Source organism: Rutidosis leptorrhynchoides, chromosome 1, assembly GCF_046630445.1.
Source record: "Rutidosis leptorrhynchoides isolate AG116_Rl617_1_P2 chromosome 1, CSIRO_AGI_Rlap_v1, whole genome shotgun sequence".
Taxonomy (NCBI): domain Eukaryota; kingdom Viridiplantae; phylum Streptophyta; class Magnoliopsida; order Asterales; family Asteraceae; genus Rutidosis; species Rutidosis leptorrhynchoides.
This window is the reverse complement of record NC_092333.1, coordinates 427,651,294-427,671,645: the sequence shown is the minus strand read 5'-3', so window position 1 is coordinate 427,671,645 and position 20,352 is coordinate 427,651,294. Positions and strand designations below refer to the sequence as shown.

Below are 20,352 nucleotides of genomic sequence, written 5' to 3'. Positions count from 1 at the left end.
TTTGCTTACCCTCTCGTTGTTTACTTTTTTATAGGCTCGGGCGTTGACAAGGGTAAGAGCGTTCAATTGGATTAGTGATCTCCCGCTTGTTTCGTTAGGGGATGCTTTTGGGTGTTAGCTTTTGGAGTTCGACCGAGATTGGGTAGTTTAACCCCAAACACCATGCTCTAGTGTCGTTTGGAACTTAAACTTATATTTGGTCGAAACTTTTATTTTTGAACGAAACTCGTAAAATGGGCGATGTGGGCCCGTTGATGTAAAACTTGATTTGATGATGAAAATCTCTTAGTTTCATTTATATTGACTTGTGTTAAAAAGGTTTTCGTTTGAAAGTGTCGGGAAGCGGGTTTTCCGCTCGTGTGAGTTGGACCCGTGATCAGTGGCTGGAAGGCCATTGGGACGCCGTCCCAATTCCTTGGACACCGTCCCAGTTGGTTGAGCTGGACGCCGTCCCAAAACTCTGGACGCCGTCCCACCCTTCTGAGCTGGACGCCGTCCACGATTCTGGACGCCGTCCAGATGCACTGACATACAAAATTTTTTTTTTTGGTACGCGTTTTGAGTTTATGAAGTCGGGTTGTTACAAGTGGTATCAGAGCATGGTCTAAGGGATTTAGGCGACTTGAGATAGGTGCCTAGACTTAGACTTTATTGTGTGAGCGCCTTATGCGGGACTTGTAGGACTTTGGGTCTAATCGGGAATTGTTAGTGCTTTGGTTTATGAGAATTAACCTTGTGCTAATTGTTTTGTGTTGTTTTTAGCAATCATCAAGCAAGACGGACGTTGTACTAGCAAGTGAATGCGACGTGCTCGTGTAACAACGAGTAGCTACCGTTGTTACGGGTGCAAATCGTGTTAAACAAGCAATGTACGACGATTGTTGAGCGAGATGGAGTAGTGTGGCATATATGTATATACATGTGTAATTTGTCCTTTCGTTTTTGTGGTTTAACCTACTTCATTTTATAGAATGAAGACGAGAAACGGACCCGATCATGATAACGGAAGTACAAGTGAGGACGCCGAGTTTTCGGCCAAGGTTGAGGCCGTCTTTAAAAAGTTAAAAGCGGATTTTCTTACGGACGTCCGAAAAGTCTTCCAAGATTCGGTCGATGGGCAAGTGACCGATTTGATAAATGAACGAATGAAGGCCCTATCGAAGAGACCCTTGATGCTAGAAACATTTATTATCGTGGTGAAGGAGGTGAAGGAAGGCGGGACTTCCACTACAAGAACTTCAAGGATGCTCAACCCCCGATGTTTAATGGGGTGCGAGATCCCTTGAAAAGTACATGTTGGATCTCTGATATTGAGGGAGCTTTCCGTACCTCGGAATGTCCTCCCGAGAAGAAGGCGAGGTATGGCTCTAGCATGCTACGAGTAGAGGCTAAGTTATGGTGGGATGATAAAATCAACTTGTATGGTGAGGAACAATGTATGGGCTTGACGTGGGAAGAATTTAAGAAGGAGTTTTTCAAGGAATACCGAACTTCTTCCGATCTCGATAGAATCCGGGACGAGTTGCACCATTTGCAACAAGGTTCAATGGACTTAGTTACTCTTAAGTCTACCTTCTTGGCAAAGACTCGTTTTTTCCCGGAGTATGTTGGTGATGATCACAAGCTAATGAAGGATTTCTACCGCACTTTAAATGATGAGTACAAGGGTAAGATTAGTCGGGGTATGGCTAAGTCTTTTGACGAATTATTTGAATTTGCTCGGGGTTTTGAGCCGGAGGTGCCAAGAAAGAGCGATTTTACTTTTTCAAAGAGGAAGTTTGAGGGTTCAAGTCATTCGAACTTCTCAAACAAAAAGTCCAAGAAAGGCTCCGAAAGCTTTAATAGTGTGAAGAAGGGTGCTTCCGGGGGTTTCGGGCCCACGAGTTATAATTGTAATCAAAGAGGACACATGGCCCGTGATTGCACCAAGGCGTCGACCAAAATCACTTGCTTTAATTGTGGTAAAGCGGGGCATAAGAGGCCGGAATGTCCCGATTTGAATAATGATAATGTTAAACGGTTAGAGAAAGCGGCGGGTACGGCTAGGGGTCGCAACTATTTGGTGACCAATGATGAAGCCAAACAATCGCACGAAGTTGTCTCAGGTACTTACATGGTTAATTCTAATCCGGCAAGGATTCTTTTCGATAGCGGTGCAAATTTGTCGTTTGTGTCTCCTAAATTTGTGCCTAAACTTAATAGACCGTTAGCTAAGTTAAGTCATCCGATAGAAGTCAAAATAGCGGACGGCAAGACGGTGCTAGTGGTTGATGTGTGTGAAAATTGTGATGTTGTTTTTGGTGCTGAAACCTTTAAAATTGATCTTATTCCAATGACCTTGGGCGACTTTGATATTGTCGTTGGTATGGATTGGCTCGATCGTTATAGAGCCGATATTGCATGCCATGATAAGTTTATTCGTGTGAAGACCCTAAGTGGGGGAGAGTTAATTATTCATGGTGATAAGCGAAGGAGACCGGTGCCGATATGCACTTTTGCACGGGCACGTCGTTTTGTTGTTAGTGGTGGCATGGCTTTCCTTGCTCATGTTGTTGATACTCGTAATGAGCCACCACCTATTCGTGAAATTCCGGTTGTTAGTGAATTCGAAGACGTTTTTCCGGACGAATTACCGGGTGTTCCGGCGGAAAGACAAGTTGAGTTTCGTATTGAGTTGGTTCCGGGAGCTACTCCCATTGCTAAAACTCCTTATCGTTTAGCACCAACGGAAATGCAAGAGTTGTTAAATCAAACCCAAGAGTTGCTCGAGAAGGGTTTTATTCGACCGAGTGCTTCGCCATGGGGCGCTCCGGTGTTATTTGTGAAGAAGAAAGATGGTAGTATGCGTATGTGCATTGATTACCGTGAGTTGAATAAAGTGACGATCAAGAATCGTTATCCATTACCTAGGATTGACGATTTATTTGATCAACTTCAAGGTGCAACGTATTTCTCTAAGATCGACCTACGGTCCGGCTATCACCAAATGCGGGTCCGTGAGGAAGACATAGAGAAAACGGCTTTTCGAACGCGTTACGGGCATTATGAGTTTGTAGTTATGCCCTTTGGTCTTACGAATGCACCGGCAGCATTCATGGATCTTATGAACCGGGTGTGCCAACCTATGTTGGACAAGTCGGTAATAGTGTTCATTGACGACATACTAGTCTACTCGAAAAGTATGAACGAACATGAACGTCATTTGCGTGAAGTATTGAAGACGCTACGAAAGGAGAAGTTGTATGCAAAGTTCTCCAAATGTGAATTTTGGCTAAGAGAAGTTCAATTCCTTGGTCATATTGTGAACGAAAACGGTATTCAAGTAGATCCGGGAAAGATCGAGACGTTGAAGAGTTGGGGACGACCGACTACGCCTACGGAAATCCGAAGTTTTCTCGGATTGGCCGGTTATTATCGTCGGTTTATCCAAGATTTTTCTAAGATCGCTTCTTCGTTGACGAAATTGACAAGGAAGAATGCGAGATTTGTTTGGGAGAACGAGCAAGAAATTGCTTTTCAATTGTTAAAAGAGAAGTTGTGTCAAGCTCCGGTGTTAGTGTTACCGGAAGGTGTTGAAGACATGGTGGTTTATTGTGATGCTTCCTTAAATGGTCTCGGGTGTGTTCTAATGCAAAGAGGTAAAGTCATCGCTTATGCCTCTCGACAATTAAAGGAACATGAAACGAGATATCCGACTCATGATCTTGAGTTGGTGGCGGTTGTGCATGCGTTGAAAATTTGGCGCCATTACTTGTATGGTGTCAAGTGTACGATTTATTCGGATCATAAGAGTTTGAAACATCTCTTTAATCAACGAGATTTGAATTATCGCCAACGTAGGTGGATGGATGTGGTGAAAGATTATGATTGTGAGATACTTTATCATCCGGGTAAGGCGAATGTTGTCGCGGATGCGTTGAGTTGAAAGAGTCAACATCCGGCGATAAAAGTGGGATCGTTACGTTTGATTATTTCCAACGATTTTCTTGAAAGGCTTGGCGAGATTCAAATAGAGGCTTACGTTCACAACAAGCATGCGGAACGAATTGTGGGCCAATCGGAGTTTATTACTATGGGCTCGCGTGGTTTGTTGTCCTTTCAAGGAAGGGTGTGGGTGCCTAATATGGGTGATTACCGACGGGTGCTACTTGATGAAGCACATAAGTCAAAATATTCCATTCATCCGGGCGCGACAAAAATGTATCATGACTTAAAGAAAGATTATTGGTGGTCGGGCATGAAACGTGATGTTGTGAAGTATGTTGAGCAATGTGTCACGTGTTTACAAGTAAAAGCCGAACACCAAAAGCCGTATGGTAAGTTGCAACCGTTAGAAATCCCGAAATGGAAATGGGAGCACATTACCATGGATTTCATTACAAAGTTACCTAAAACGGCGAGAACCCAATTCGATTCGATTTGGGTTATAGTTGACCGATTGACAAAAAGCGCTTTGTTTCTTCCCATTAAAGAAGCGATATCGTCAGAGACCTTGGCTAAGTTGTTTATCAAGGAAGTGGTCTCACGACATGGGGTTCCTATATCTATTATTTCGGATCGAGATACCCGTTTTACATCTCGGTTTTGGGAAAAGTTTCATGAAGATATGGGTATGCAATTGAAGTTGAGCACGGCGTATCATCCTCAAACGGACGGTCAAACCGAACGTACAAATCAAACTTTGGAAGATATGTTACGGGCGTGCATCATTGACTTTGGTGGTAGTTGAGATGAGCATTTGCCTTTGGTGGAATTCTCTTACAATAATAGTTATCATACTAGTATCGGGATGCCACCTTACGAAATGCTTTATGGGCGTAGGTGTCGAACTCCCGTTTGTTGGGGAGAAGTGGGTCAAAGAGAGATCGGGAGTACCGATTTGGTTTTAGAGACCAATAGCAAGATCGATTTGATTCGGGAACATTTGAAGAAGGCTCAAGATAGGCAAAAGTCGTATGCCGATAGACGTAGGCGATTGATTGAGTTCCAAGAAGGCGATATGGTGATGCTTAAGGTTTCGCCATGGAAGGGTATTATTCGATTTCGAAAACGGGGAAAGTTAGCTCCTCGGTTTATTGGGCCGTTCAAGGTTTCAGCTCGTGTTGGTGAAGCTGCATATCGATTGGAATTACCCGAAGAGCTTGCGGGAATCCATAATACATTTCATGTTTCCCACCTCCGTAAGTGTCTTGCGGATGATTCCTCATGGATGCCTTTAGACGAGATCGAGCTAAACAAAAAGTTAGAATATGTCGAGGAACCGATTGCTATCCTTAACGAAAAGGTGAAAATGTTGAGGAATAAAGAGGTGAGAACTTTCAAGGTTCAATGGCGGCGAAGTAAAGGTTCCGAGTTTACTTGGGAGCCCGAGGAGTTTGTCTTGGTTTATCTTCCTGCTTGTCATGCGGCGTGGATTGCGAGGTCGCAATCCGGTTCAAGTGGGGGAGAGTTGTAAGATCCTGTTTTCTTTTGGTTTGGACGCCGTCCAAAAATCTGGGACGCTGTCCCATTATGAAGTCCTGGACGCCGTCCAAAAATAGGGGACGCCGTCCCATTTTGAAGGCCTGGACGCCGTCCAGAAATCTGGACGCCGTCCAGATGGTCTGACAAGCCAGCCTTTGTATTTTTAGTTATTTAGTTGGGCAATTTGGTAATTTCACATGTATGGACGACTTAAGGGCCTTAGGATCAGTTTGGTGAGCTCATTACTTCATTTCTCAACCACCAAACATCATCCATTCATTCTAGAGAGAGAGGGGGTGGTTAAGTGTGAGAAAGCTTAAATCGGGGAAGAAGAAGCTCATTTCGGGTTAGAACTCGGGAGTTAAAGTTGTTCATCTCCTCCTTAGCTACATTTTGATTGTTGTGGTAAGCCCTAAACTTGATTACCTAAGTTTAATGTGTTTAAGGGTTAGGGTTTGGGTTAGTATTGCACATAAAACCCATTTGTGAGTAATTTGGGGTTTTTGGGTAAGTTTGGGTCATGAAGACCCAAATGGTGGCTAACCTAGGGTTTTGAAAGGGTAAATGGGTCTTAAAGGCCTAGAAAATCACTAGTACACTAATAGTTAATGTTAGTGGGTGTCATTTGGGTTGTGGGTGACCCAAATGGGTGTGTTGACCTTGAAATGGGTCAAATGGGTCTTTGATGACCTAGGTTGTCTTGCATATATGAAAACGAGTTAACTTTGTGGTTAAAAGTGTGTTAAGACCTTATTTGGCTAAAGTTAGGGTTTTTGGTGAAGTTAACCCATTATTAGGGTTAAAGGTGCAAAAGGGGTCGGGATTGCACTTAGGGTCAAAAGACTCTAGATTGTTGAGTGAGTTGCTTGACCGACTTGAGTTGTGAATTGATTATGTGCTAAAATGTAATAGGTACGTTACATTGACGTTGCAAGTTCGGTTATCTTTCACGAAGACTCTAAGGTGAGTGGAGTAATTATACGTATGTGTATATGACGTATTTATTTGTGGGTGTTATGGTATGAACCATCGAGCCGGTAGTGCCATAACATGTGTGTGATCGAGTGTGAACCACGAGCCGGTAGCACTATAAACTAAGATGTGAACCACGAGCCGGTAGCATCGAGTGTGAACCACGAGCCGGTAGCACTATAAACTAAGATGTGAACCACGAGCCGGTAGCATCGAATGTGAACCACGAGCCGGTAGCACTATAAACGAGTATGACTCAAAAGCGTATGGTGTGAACCACGAGCCGGTAGCACCATAGCGATATTGGTTAACCATATTGAGATTGTGGATTGTTTAGCATATTGTTTAAATATATTGTGTTGAGTATATGCTAATGCGGTTTTGTGATAATGTGCGACTTGTTAAGTATTTCGGGTATGATGTTATGCTAATTTGAGTTTCAAGTTCGTACAAGGTATTCGGTAATTGTGATTGCAAATAGATGGGTTATATATATGTATGTATAATTATTGCATTCACTAAGCTTTGCTTACCCTCTCGTTGTTTACTTTTTTATAGGCTCGGGCGTTGACAAGGGTAAGAGCGTTCAATTGGATTAGTGATCTCCCGCTTGTTTCGTTAGGGGATGCTTTTGGGTGTTAGCTTTTGGAGTTCGACCGAGATTGGGTAGTTTAACCCCAAACACCATGCTCTAGTGTCGTTTGGAACTTAAACTTATATTTGGTCGAAACTTTTATTTTTGAACGAAACTCGTAAAATGGGCGATGTGGGCCCGTTGATGTAAAACTTGATTTGATGATGAAAATCTCTTAGTTTCATTTATATTGACTTGTGATAAAAAGGTTTTCGTTTGAAAGTGTCGGGAAGCGGGTTTTCCGCTCGTGTGAGTTGGACCCGTGATCAGTGGCTGGAAGGCCATTGGGACGCCGTCCCAGTTGGTTGAGCTGGACGCCGTCCCAAAACTCTGGACGCCGTCCCACCCTTCTGAGCTGGACGCCGTCCAGGATTCTGGACGCCGTCCAGATGCACTGACATACAAAAATTTTTTTTGGTACGCGTTTTGAGTTTATGAAGTCGGGTTGTTACATAACAGCAGTGAACATACACGGGTCAGGGGTCCCATGACCCCACTATTTTAAAAAAAAAATTACTAAATAGTTTTAAAATCGTATAAAACATCGTTAAATTTGACTATAGAACCTCGTATATTTGCAGCATTTATGATTTTTTAAGGTAAACAACTAATTATTATGAAGGCTACTTTGTGAACAAAAATTCAAGACCCCTTTGAGTGTTTTATTCTAGATTCACCACTCTTGGTTAAACAAGCATAAATGGGTGGGAGGTTTGGTGAATTAAACCGAAATGTGTTGTGTGTTGATTAGAATCAGATTGTGATCTTCCTATATCCAAAAATCGAACATAAACCAAAGAGCTAAAACATCTTATTCAAAGTGGGAATAATGTTTATTGTTTTGTTTCCATTTTAGTGATTTGTGTTGGAAATGGGATTATGGGGAAGTGTATATATGAATACTTGAAAGGATATAGTGAGAATATGGTGTAAATGGTTAGTTAATTTAACTAAACCATGTTGGTTACATGGTTTGGTTCCATTAGTTTTAGAAAAATGACTAACGGTGTAAAGGTTGGTACTAATGACATATCTAACTATAATATATTGCAAACGAATCGTTAACACTCAATGCTATTTATAATTATTACAATAAACATCATAATTTTTAACCAATGTATACGTGTATATGTATTAGTATAGGTGCACATGTTATTTATAGTTATTATTGAATCAATATGAGAAAGCAAATCCATCCCATAATAGTAGGAAGGTTAGCTGCTAATATGATGTATAAATACTGTACTATGTAACACGTTGAAATCAATGAAATCCAATTATAATATGGTATCAGGCCACTGCCGCAAACCCTAATACCCTCCCTGCCGTTCTTTCTCCTCTCTTCATACATTCAAATCAACAAAATCACACCTCTTCAATTCTCTCAACATGACTGAAACAACTAAATATCACCCTGCACTCTCTATCTCTAACATCAAGAACCTCATTCCAATTACCTTATCAATCAAAAACGGCCTCTATACATCCTGGGCATAATTATTTAAGATTCATTGTCGCGCATATGACGTGATTAATCACATTCTTCCCTCACCAACCATATCTGATTCATCCACTTCGTCTACCACTGATCACACCTCAGATCCTCTATGGTCTCGATTGGATGCCATTGTTCTTCAATGGATCTACGGGACAATTTCTAATGATTTGATGACTACAATTATGGAGGACGATCAAACAGCCGAGCAAGCTTGGTCCCGAATCCAGAACGTGTTCTTCAATTAAGTCAATTAATTGTCGGTCTCAACGATTCATTCGAAATTGTTGGAACATACTTCACTCAAAAGGATGCTTTACCCACTTTCTATGAAGCAAAATCCAAGCTTAACTTGGAAAAAACACGAAAGCAAAAACAGACGCCAACTCCTTCTTCATCTTCAGAATCTACGTTGTTAGTCACATCTTTTCAGCCCAAATCACAGGATATCCATGCACCGAATCAGCCTGCTGACAGAAACCCGACATCGTTTCGTTATAACAGTCCACGAGGACGTGAACGTGGCAACAGAGGACATGACAGAAATTATCATGGTTCATATCCCTCCTGGAATCACTATCCGCCACAGCTATATCAACAGACTACACAACAGCCAGCCCAATGGGCTTTCCCCCCATGCCAATACCCAACAAATAATTGGACTAGTCCTGTGCAGCCCTCCAGCTATGCTGGTGTCCTTGGATCACGACCAGCCCAAGCCCACTTGTCTTCCAATGCCTCGACGACTAGTTACTGTCCTACTGATCTTGAGAGTGCAATGCAGATCTCGTATGGCTACTAGTGCAGGTAATCTCGATTCTTATTCTTCATTAAGGCATCCTAAACGTATAATTGTCAGTAATAGCCATGGTATTCCTATTCACGGTTTTGGTCAATCTCTTATCCCTAATCCCTCTCGACTTTTATATTTACGTAATATCCTGCACGCTCCGAATCTTATTAAAAACTTAATTTCCGTTCGTAGACTTACAACTGATAATCATATATCCATGGAATTTGATCTTTTTAGTTTTAATGTGAAGGATTTTCCACAGGGCACACCGGTCCTAAGATGTAACAGTACTGGAGATTTATATCCTCTTTCAACATCCGTATTTCACAAGATTTCCCCACCTACTACTTTTGCTGTTTATCTCCAGATATTTGGCATCATCGCCTTGGTCACCCTTGCGTTGAAGTTTTACGTTCTATTAGTAATAAAAACATTATTTCACGTAATAAACAATCGTTTAATTCTGTTTGTCAATCATGTGTGTTTGGTAAACAAATAAAGTTTCCTTTTGTTACTTCATCATCTACTACATTATCGCCATTTGATATTATACATAGTGACTTATGGACATCTTCGGTCACTAGCACGGCCGAACACCGATATTATGTCCTTTTTCTCAACAACTACTCTAATTTTTTATGGACTTATCCCATAAGTAACAAATCCAAAGTTTACTCCATATTCACCACTCTTAATGCTCATATCCGAACTCAATTCAGGACCCCCATAAAAAGTTTTCAATGTGATAATGGAATCGAATATAATAACAAACAATTTCAACAATTTTGTACCAACAACGGTATGACATTCCATTTTTCTTGTCCATATTCTTCTCCACAAAATGGAAAATTCGAACGAAAAATTCTTGCAATCAACAATATTATTCGTACCATCCTCTCACACGCATCTCTCCCACTATCCTTTTGGCACAACGCCCTTCAAATGGCCACTTACCTCTTAAACATAATGCCAACAAAACTCCTCAATTACAAAACACCTACTCATATACTTTACGGTCGATCACCTTCCTACTCTCATCTTCGTGTTTTCGGTTGTTTATGCTATCCTCTTTTCCCTTCTCCCACCATAAATAAATTACAACCTCGCTCCACACCTTGCGTCTTTCTTGGATATCCTTCTAATCATCGGGGCTATAAATGCTATGACTTATCCTCAAGAAAAATCATCGTCTCGCATCATGTTATTTTTGATGAAAATCAGTTTCCTTATGCACAACACAATTCGTCCACTTCAACAGACTATAAACTCCTCACTGATGTCACTCACCCATTCTTTACCATGGCATCCCATTCGATCCAAAAATCCATTTCCAAACTTAATAGATCATTCTTCTAGCCCAAATAATCAACCTTCCACACCTACTTTCGGCCCACATCATCAATCACCACAATCCATGCCACCTCGAATGATCAGGGACTTTTTTTAAGTCAAGAAACATACGCACGAGATATCCTCAATCGAGCCGGCATGTCTTCTTGTCATGTTGTTAAAACACCCGTAGAAACCAACGAGAAATTGAGTTCTTCAAATGGAGCACCATATTCCAACCCATCCGAATTTCGTAGTCTTGTCGGTGCTCTCCAATATTTGATAATCACTAGGCCGGACATCTCCTACGCGGTTCAACAAATTTGTCTTCATATGCACGACCCAAAGGAATCGCACATGCAAGCACTTTGACACATCCTTCGTTACATTCGGGGTACTCTTTCTCATGGTCTTCAGCTCACACGAACATCTTTATCGACACTTGTTTCATATACCGATGCAGATTGGGGTGGATGTCCCGATACACGACGTTCAACATCCGGATATTATGTTTTCTTGGGGGGAAATTTGGTATCTTGGTCCAAAAAACATCAACCAACAGTTTCACGTTCTAGTGTCAAAGCCGAGTACAGGGGGGTTGCCAATGTAGTGTCAGAATCGTGTTGGCTTCGCAACATTTTGCTAGAATTACGTTGTCTGGTTTCTAAAGCCACTATTGTTTTTTGTAACAACGTTAGTGCTATCTTCTTATCGGGAAATCCGGTGCAACATCAAAGGACCAAACACATTGAAATGGACATCCATTTCGTTTGTGAACAAGTAGCTCGTGGTCAAGTTCATGTGCTTCACGTTCCTACCAGGTTTCAAATAGCAGACATTTTCAACAAAGGATTACCTCGGGTATTATTTGAAGACTTTTGAGACAGTTTAAACGATCGTCCACCCTTCCATTCAAACTGAGGGGCTATATTAACCAATGTATACGTGTATATGTATTAGTATAGTTGCACATGTTATTTATAGTTATTATTGAGTCAATATGGGAAAGCAAATCCATCCCATAATAATAGGAAGGTTAGCTGCTCATATGCTGTATAAATATTGTACTATGTAACACGTTGAAATCAATGAAATCCAATTATAATAATAATTATGTAGTGACCCAAACTTTTTCATGATTATATATTAAATGAAATTGATATTTACATGATTAAATGTTTCCAACATGTTAAACAATCAAACTTGTTAAGACTTGATTATTTGAAATGAGTTTCATGTAGACAATTGACCACCCAGTTTGCCTGATGATTCACGAACGTCATAACTTGTAATAATTATATAATCGTTTTATTTTTTTATGATGTAAGTTTTTATTTATATATATATATATATATATATATATATATATATATATATATATATATATATATATATATATATACACACACACACATATAAGAAGAAATATAATTAAATCAAAGATGTACAAGTAAAACACTATTTGCTACAGTAAAACACTATTTGCTACAGTAAAATACTATTTGCTACAGTAAACACAATTTACTAATATTCGATCCGTATTCGTACTCGTACAATACCCAGCCTCTAGACGTATATACTATTGGTATATACACTTTAATGATCAGCTCTTAGCAGCCTTAATGAGTCACCTAAACATGTGGGAACCATCATTTGGCAACTAGCATGAAATATCTAACAAAAATACAAACTAATGGAACCTTATATTCAAGGGTAGGATCACGTTTTTCTTCACCAACCATAACACTTTCATTTTTCAACTTTCATGCATCAAACTCATCTCTCTCTTGTTCTCTCTTAATGTTCTAAGTGTTCTTCATCACCTTCATCAAAATATAGCTCAATCTAGCTCATAAATCCTAACCTAGATCAACTTACAAAACAACTACTCAAGAACACACCAAAAACACTTTCAAGTTTACTAGCTTACTTCCAATCTTGCAAATCCATTTCAAGTGATCATATAATCTCAAGAAATCTTTCTTATTTACAGTAAGATATCTTTCTAATTCAAGGTAATACTCATATTCAAACTTTGATTCAACTTTTATAACTATAACAATCCTATTTCGAGTGAAAATCTTACCTGAACTTGTTTTCGTGTCATGATTCTGCTTCAAGAACTTTCAAGCCATCCAAGGATCCTTTGAAGCTAGATCTATATTTCTCATTTCCAGTAGCTTTACCTACTAAAATTAAGGTAGTAATGATGTTCATAACATCATTCAATTCATACATATAAAACTGATAATGCTAAAAACGAACATATATTTCATAGCATTATTCCTCAAGAAAGACAAGCTTTTAGTTGCAATTGTTCAATTTACAAGTGATATTCGTTTAAATAATAAAAGGTGAAGACAAAAGACAGATTCGACGAATTGAAGACGCAAACGATCAAAAAGCTCAAAAGTACAAAATACAATCAAAGAGGTTCCAATTATTAACAAGAAACGTCTCGAAATTACAAGAGTACAAGATTCAAAACGCAAAGTACAAGATATTAAATTGTACGCAAGGACGTTCGAAAATCGGGAACCGGGACATGAGTCAACTCTCAACGCTCGACGCAACGGACTAAAAATTACAAATCAACTATGCACATAAATATAATATAATATATAATTAATTCTTAAAATTAATATATATATTATATTATATTTAAAAAACGTCGGCAAATTAAAAGACAAAATGGTGTGAGCTGGTTTTACAAACTCCGCGACTTGCGGAGTTTGAAGAGGAAAAATGCCGTGAGTCGCGGAGCCCCAATTTCTGAAACTGCCTATAAAACCCAGCGAATTCTGATCGTTTTTAATATCCTAAAATCTATCTCTCTCTCAATATATACGTAAATATATATATATATATATATATATATATATATATATATATATATATATATATATAATTTATATTTTAATTTTAATTTTAATTTTAATTTTAAATCCTAATAATAAGGGTATGTTAGCAAATGTTGTAAGGGTGTAAGTCGAAATTCTGTCCGTGTAACGCTACGCTATTTTTAATCATTGTAAGTTATGTTTATATTATTTTCATTAATGTCTTGTAGCTAGTTATTATTATGCTTATTTAATCCGAAGTAATCATGATGTTGGGCTAAAAATATTAAAATTGGGTAATTGAGCTTTGTACCATAATTGGGGTTTGGACAAAAGAACGACACTTGTGGAAATTAGACTATGGGCTATTAATGGGCTTTATATTTGTTTAATTAAATGATAGTTTGTTAATTTTAATATAAAGATTTACAATTGGACATCCCTATAAATAACCATATACACTCGATCGGACACGATGGGCGGGGTATTTATATGTACGAATAATCGTTCATTTAACCGGACACGGGAATGGATTAATAGTCTATGGAATTATTAAAACAGGGGTGAAATTATGTACAAGGACACTTGGCATAATTGATAACAAAGTATTAAAACCTTGGGTTACACGCAGTCGATATCCTGGTGTAATTATTAAACAAAGTAATAAAACCTTGTTACAGTTTAAGTCTCCAATTAGTTGGAATATTTAACTTCGGGTATAAGGATAATTTGACGAGGATACTCGCACTTTATATTTATGACTGATGGACTGTTATGGATAAAAACCAGACGGACATATTAAATAATCCAGGACAAAGGACAATTAACCCATGGGCATAAAACTAAAATCAACACGTCAAACATCATGATTACGGAAGTTTAAATAAGCATAATTCTTTTATTTCATATTTAATTTCCTTTATTTTATATTTAATTGCACTTCTAATTATCGCACTTTTATTTATTGTTATTGTATTGAATTGCACTTTTAATTATCGCATTTTTTAATTATCGCAAGTTTATTTTATCGCACTTTTATTTATTGCAATTTCATTATCGTTATTTATTTTACGCTTTAAATTAAGTCTTTTATTTATTTAATATTTTACATTAAGTTTAAACAGCGACTAAAGTTTTTAAAATCGACAAACCGGTCATTAAACAGTAAAAACCCCCCTTTTATAATAATAATATTACTTATATATATGTATTTTTATAAAATAAAACTAATATAGCGTTAAGTTTTTTTTAAAGATTCCCTGTGGAACGAACCGGACTTACTAAAAACTACACTACTGTACGATTAGGTACACTGCCTATAAGTGTTGTAGCAAGGTTTAAGTATATCCATTCTATAAATAAATAAATATCTTGTGTAAAATTGTATCGTATTTAATAGTATTTCCTAGTAAAATTTAATAGTATTTTATACCCCTTAGCTTTAACCATCAAGTATTTTTGGCGCCGCTGCCGGGGATCGAATTTCTTGCTCAAACGCCGGAAGCGCAACGCTAAATATAAAAAAAAAGATTTTTATTTTTAGTTTACTTTTATAAAAAATACGCTTTTGTAAAAATACGTTTTAAAAATTCGAAAATATAAAAAGAAAAATATAAATATTTTTAAGAGTTTGTTAAATATTTAAGTTTTATAAAGTTTCTTTATTTTTATTTTATAAAAATATAAGTATTATCTAAATATTTTGTTTTTATTTAAAACATAAAAATAAAAAAAATAAAAAAAAATTGAAAAAAATATATATATATATATATAAATCTAGTTTTAAGATTTTTATTTATAAAATTATAAAATATTTCTATTTTTATTTTAGTTTTTAATATTTTATTTAATTATTAAAACAGAAAAATATAAAAAAAACAATTAAAAAAAAACGAAACCTGTCGAAACCAGCCTGTCATCTGAATTTTCATATCCCGCGACTCGCGGAGTTTGAAGAAGAAAATACCACGACTCGCGGAGCCGTATGACACGGGCACACAGCAACCCTAATTTGGCATTTATTACGGAGTTTTAATTATTATTATTAATTAATTAGTATTTAGGGTTAATTAATTTATTATTTAGTTTAAGATTTAATTGATTTGTAATAATTATTTTTAATTAGTTTTATTTATATGTATAAAAGTAATAGTTTTATAAAATAAATTAAATATAAATAATATTTTTTTATAAAAATTGTACTTTTTACAACTTTTAGTATATTTTTATATTTTGTCACTTTTTATTCGTTTTAGCGTATTTTTTGTATTTTTCGCTCGTTTTTAATTTTAAACTTAGTTTTTGCCATAGTTATTTTTACTTTTAGATTTTTAGGCTTTGCCGTAAAATCTCTTAAGTGCTTTTTCTTTAGACTAAAATTTAAGTGCTTTAGAATTTTGCGACGCCTTTTTAAGTTTTAGTACCTTTTTAAGATATTGCCATTTGGGATATAGTTTTACTTGTAAGCCTTAATATTTTTAGACGCAACTTTTAATTTTTAGTTTTTAGTTCCTTTTTAAGTTTAGACGCGCTACTTTCTTATTTTTATTTTTCGACGTCTTTTACCTATGTATCAATTATCACTCCAATTAGTAATCTCAATTTGCAATTTTAATTTTAAGTTAGTGATAGTAATAAGGTTGGGTTAGTAGAGTGTTTTTAAGTTCTATAGTCACTCTTTTTTCTTTCTTATTTTTCGACGCCTTTTATTTTTCAACCCTTTTCTTTTTCGTCCTTTTTCGACGCGCTCTTTTTCTTTCTTATTTCTCGACATTCTAGTTTTAGGACATAGATTTTTATTCTATTTCTTCTCTAAATTTCTTAAAATTACGAAAATTTATTTTAAGTGGTTAAATTGATAGACATCAAAATTTTCTGGTTCGTAGTAATAGTTGGATTTGTACGTGAACCGGGTTATTGGAGCCAAACAGTACTCAATTATATTGAGACCAAACGAATCCTGCCCCTCTGCTGCATCTTTTGGCTATTCGAAAAGTGGGCAAAATCAGAAAAGTCTATTAATTGGATAACATATATAATTTTTCTTTCCTTTTAAAAACTAATAGGATATTCAGTGAATGCACCGAGCAAGACGTTCACCACCTTTTGTACGTTCACCACCTGTAACCAGATCAAGACATCTAGCTAATATTACCACCGTTGATTTTTCTTTAGAATCGTCATCCAGTCGACCAAGTACTCCAATTCAAATTTCCGATAATCCATTTTTTGAAACCGACCTCACAATTGAGAACCCGGAGAATATTCAGGGATAATTCATAGATCCTGAACCATTATTTTTTCCTCCGGAACCACCAATCATTCAAACAGAGATTGTTGAGGAACGAACCATTAAATCAGAATCCTCTAGTGATTCCGATTCAACAAATTCAATCATGGAGAATCTGGAACCTTTAAGTATGGAAGACCGAATGAGAGCTAAACGCACTGGCCAAGGTCACGCAATTACTCATCCAGACATTAATGCGCCAGATAATGAAATCAAAGGACAAATTCTACATATGGTGACTAATCAATGCCAATTTAGTGGTGCTCCGAAGGAAGATCCAAACGAACATCTTCGTACCTTTAATAGGATCTGCACACTATTTAAAATAAGAGAAGTAGAGGATGAACAGATATATCTCATGTTATTTCCCTGGACTTTAAAGGGAGAAGCCAAAGATTGGTTGGAATCATTACCTGAAGGGGCGATTGATACATGAGACGTTTTAGTTGAAAAATTTCTTAAACAATTCTTTCCGGCATCTAAAGCCGTAAGACTTCAAGGAAAAAATTGTTACGTTCACACAGAAACCAAACGAAACTCTATATGAGGCGTGGACAAGATTTAAAAAGTTATTGAGAGGATGTCCGCAACATGGTTTAGACACCTGTCAAATAGTACAAATATTTTACCAAGGATGCGACATCACTACAAGGAAAGACATCGATATAGCAGCTGGTGGTTCTATTATGAAGAAAACAGAAACTGATGCTTATAAAATTATTGATAACACTGCTTCCCACTCACATGAGTGGCACCAAGAAAAAGATATCGTTAGATCATCTAAAGCAGCTAGAGCCGATTCTAGCCATGACTTAGATTCCATTTCCGCAAAGATAGACGCTGTCGAGAGACGAATGGAAAAGATGACTAAAGATATCCACTCAATACGAATTAGTTTTGAGCAGTGTGGAGGACCACATTTGACAAAAGATTGTCTCAATATTGAGCTAACAATGGAACAAAGAGAGAATATTTCATACATAAACCAAAGGCCTGGAAATAATTATCAGAATAATTATCAACCGCCAAGACCGATTTACAATCAAAACTAGAACTATAACCGAAATATTCCATACAACAACCAACAAGGTACTAGTAATCAACAAGTATCCAACAATACTTACAATCAGCAAAGACCTAATTTTCAAAACAAACCACCACAAACCGATGATAAAAAGCCGAATTTAGAAGATATGATGATAAAGCTAGTTGAAACTCAAACGCAGTTTTTCACATCTCAAAAACAAACCAATGAACAAAATGCTCAAGCATTTAGAAATCAACAAGCTTCTATTCAAAATTTGGAACAAGAAGTAAGTAACCTAGCAAGGTTAATAGGTGAAAGAAAACCGGGAAGTTTACCTAGTGATACAAATGCTAACCCCCGGAATGAAACAGCTAAAGCCATTACCACAAGAAGTGGTACAACACTTAAACCACCTGAAATACCTGTAATTTCTGATGAAGCTATTCCTACTCCACAAGAACCACAACCTGAACAAGATAAGGAAAAAGAACCGGTAGTTGAAAAGGTTAATGAATATAACACAGTTAAGGCTAAACCTTATGTTAAACCATACCAACCACCACTTCCTTACCCGAGTAAAATGAAAAAAGAGAAACTTGAAGCCGAGCAATCCAAATTCTTGGATATGTTTAAACAGATAAATTTAAATCTTCCTTTCATTGATGTAATTTCAGGAATGCCTAGATATGCTAAATTCTTGAAAGATCTAATATCAAATAGAAAGAAAATGGAAGAACTCTCGGCCATTACTATGAATGCTAATTATTCTGCAGTGCTGTTGAATAAGATACCAGAAAAATTATCTGATCCAGGAAGTTTCACAATTCCATGTTTTCTGGGTAGTCTTAGTTCAATAGAAGCATTGGCAGACTTAGGTGCTAGTATAAATTTAATGCCGTATTCACTATACATTAAACTAGACCTTGGAGAATTGAAACCAACAAGAATAAGCATAAAACTAGCCGATCGATCAATAAAATATCCTAGAGGGATAATGGAGAACATGCTAGTTAAAGTTGGTACTTTAGTATTTCCAGTAGATTTTGTTGTTCTGGACATGGAAGAAGATTCTCAAGTTCCTCTCATATTAGGAAGACCATTCTTAAACACGGCTAAAGCAATGATAGACGTGTTTCGTAAGAAACTGACCCTAAGCATAGAGGACGAGAGTGTTACCTTTTCAGTTGATAGAGCAATGCAACAACCGCAATCTGAAGATGATACATGTTATTATATTCAAACTATAGATTCACATGCAGAATTGTTATAAGAATTTCCAGAATTACAAGGAACAGGAGAATGTTCTTTAGGAGAAGGATCTGAACCAATTGATGAAGCTAAAATGTTAGCTACACTAATAGCTAATGGATATGAACCAACAACAGAAGAAATTCAAATGCTAAAAGAAGAAGACAGATATCGATACAAATCATCGATAGAAGAACCTCCGACATTAGAGTTAAAGCCACTTCCAAACCATTTGGAATACGCTTATTTACATGGTGAATCTGAATTACCTGTAATAATATCGTCTTCTCTTACTGAAAATGAGAAATCACAACTCATTTCTGTGTTGAAAGCTCATAAACCAGCCATTGCATGGAAGATTCATGATATTAAAGGAATAAGTCCTTCGTATTGCACACATAAAATCCTTATGGAAGAAGGTCATAAAACATATGTGCAACACCAACGAAGACTAAATCCGAATATGCAAGATGTTGTTAAGAAAGAAATTTTTAAACTGCTAGATACATGTTTAATTTATCCAATTTCTGATAGTCCATGGGTAAGCCCAGTTTAATGCGTGCCTAAGAAGGGTGGCATGACTGTCATCACAAATGAGAAAAATGAGCTTATTCCTACTAGGACTGTAACAGGATGGCGTGTATGTATTGATTATAGAAAATTAAATGACGCCACCAGAAAAGATCACTTTCCCTTACCTTTTATTGATCAAATGTTGGAAAGATTAGCCGAAAATAGTTACTATTGTTTTCTTGATGGTTTTTCGGATATTTTCAAATTCTAATAGCACCCGAGGACCAAGATAAAACCATATTCACGTGCCCTTATGGTACTTTTGCTTACAAACGCATGCCATTTGGACTTTGCAACGCCCTGCAACCTTTCAAAGGTGCATGCTGGCGATTTTTCACGACATGATAGAAGAATGCATGGAAGTTTTCATGGATGACTTTTCAGTCTTCGGTGATACATTTGAATCATGTTTAGTTAATCTTGAACGAATGCTTATTAGATGCGAACAATCAAATCTAGTACTTAATTGGGAGAAATGCCATTTCATGGTTAAAGAAGGCATCGTTCTTGGACATAAAATTTCAAAGGAAGGAATTGAAGTGGATAGAGCTAAAGTAGATGTAATTGCTAAACTTCCACATCCCACCAATGTTAGAGGAGTTAGGAGTTTTCTAGGGCATGCCAGTTTTTACCGACGTTTCATAAAAGATTTTTCTAAAATTGTCACTCCTATGAATAAACTCCTAGAA

General features: G+C 37.0%; 1 non-coding gene across 1 annotated transcript; it reads right to left on the bottom strand.

Moving 5' to 3' along the window:
* Positions 1-17,305: 17,305 nt before the first annotated feature.
* LOC139887044 (small nucleolar RNA R71) lies at positions 17,306-17,413 on the bottom strand. Its single transcript, XR_011772896.1, has one exon. It is a non-coding gene; the product is annotated as a small nucleolar RNA R71 (small nucleolar RNA).
* Between the last annotated feature and the right edge of the window lie 2,939 nt (positions 17,414-20,352).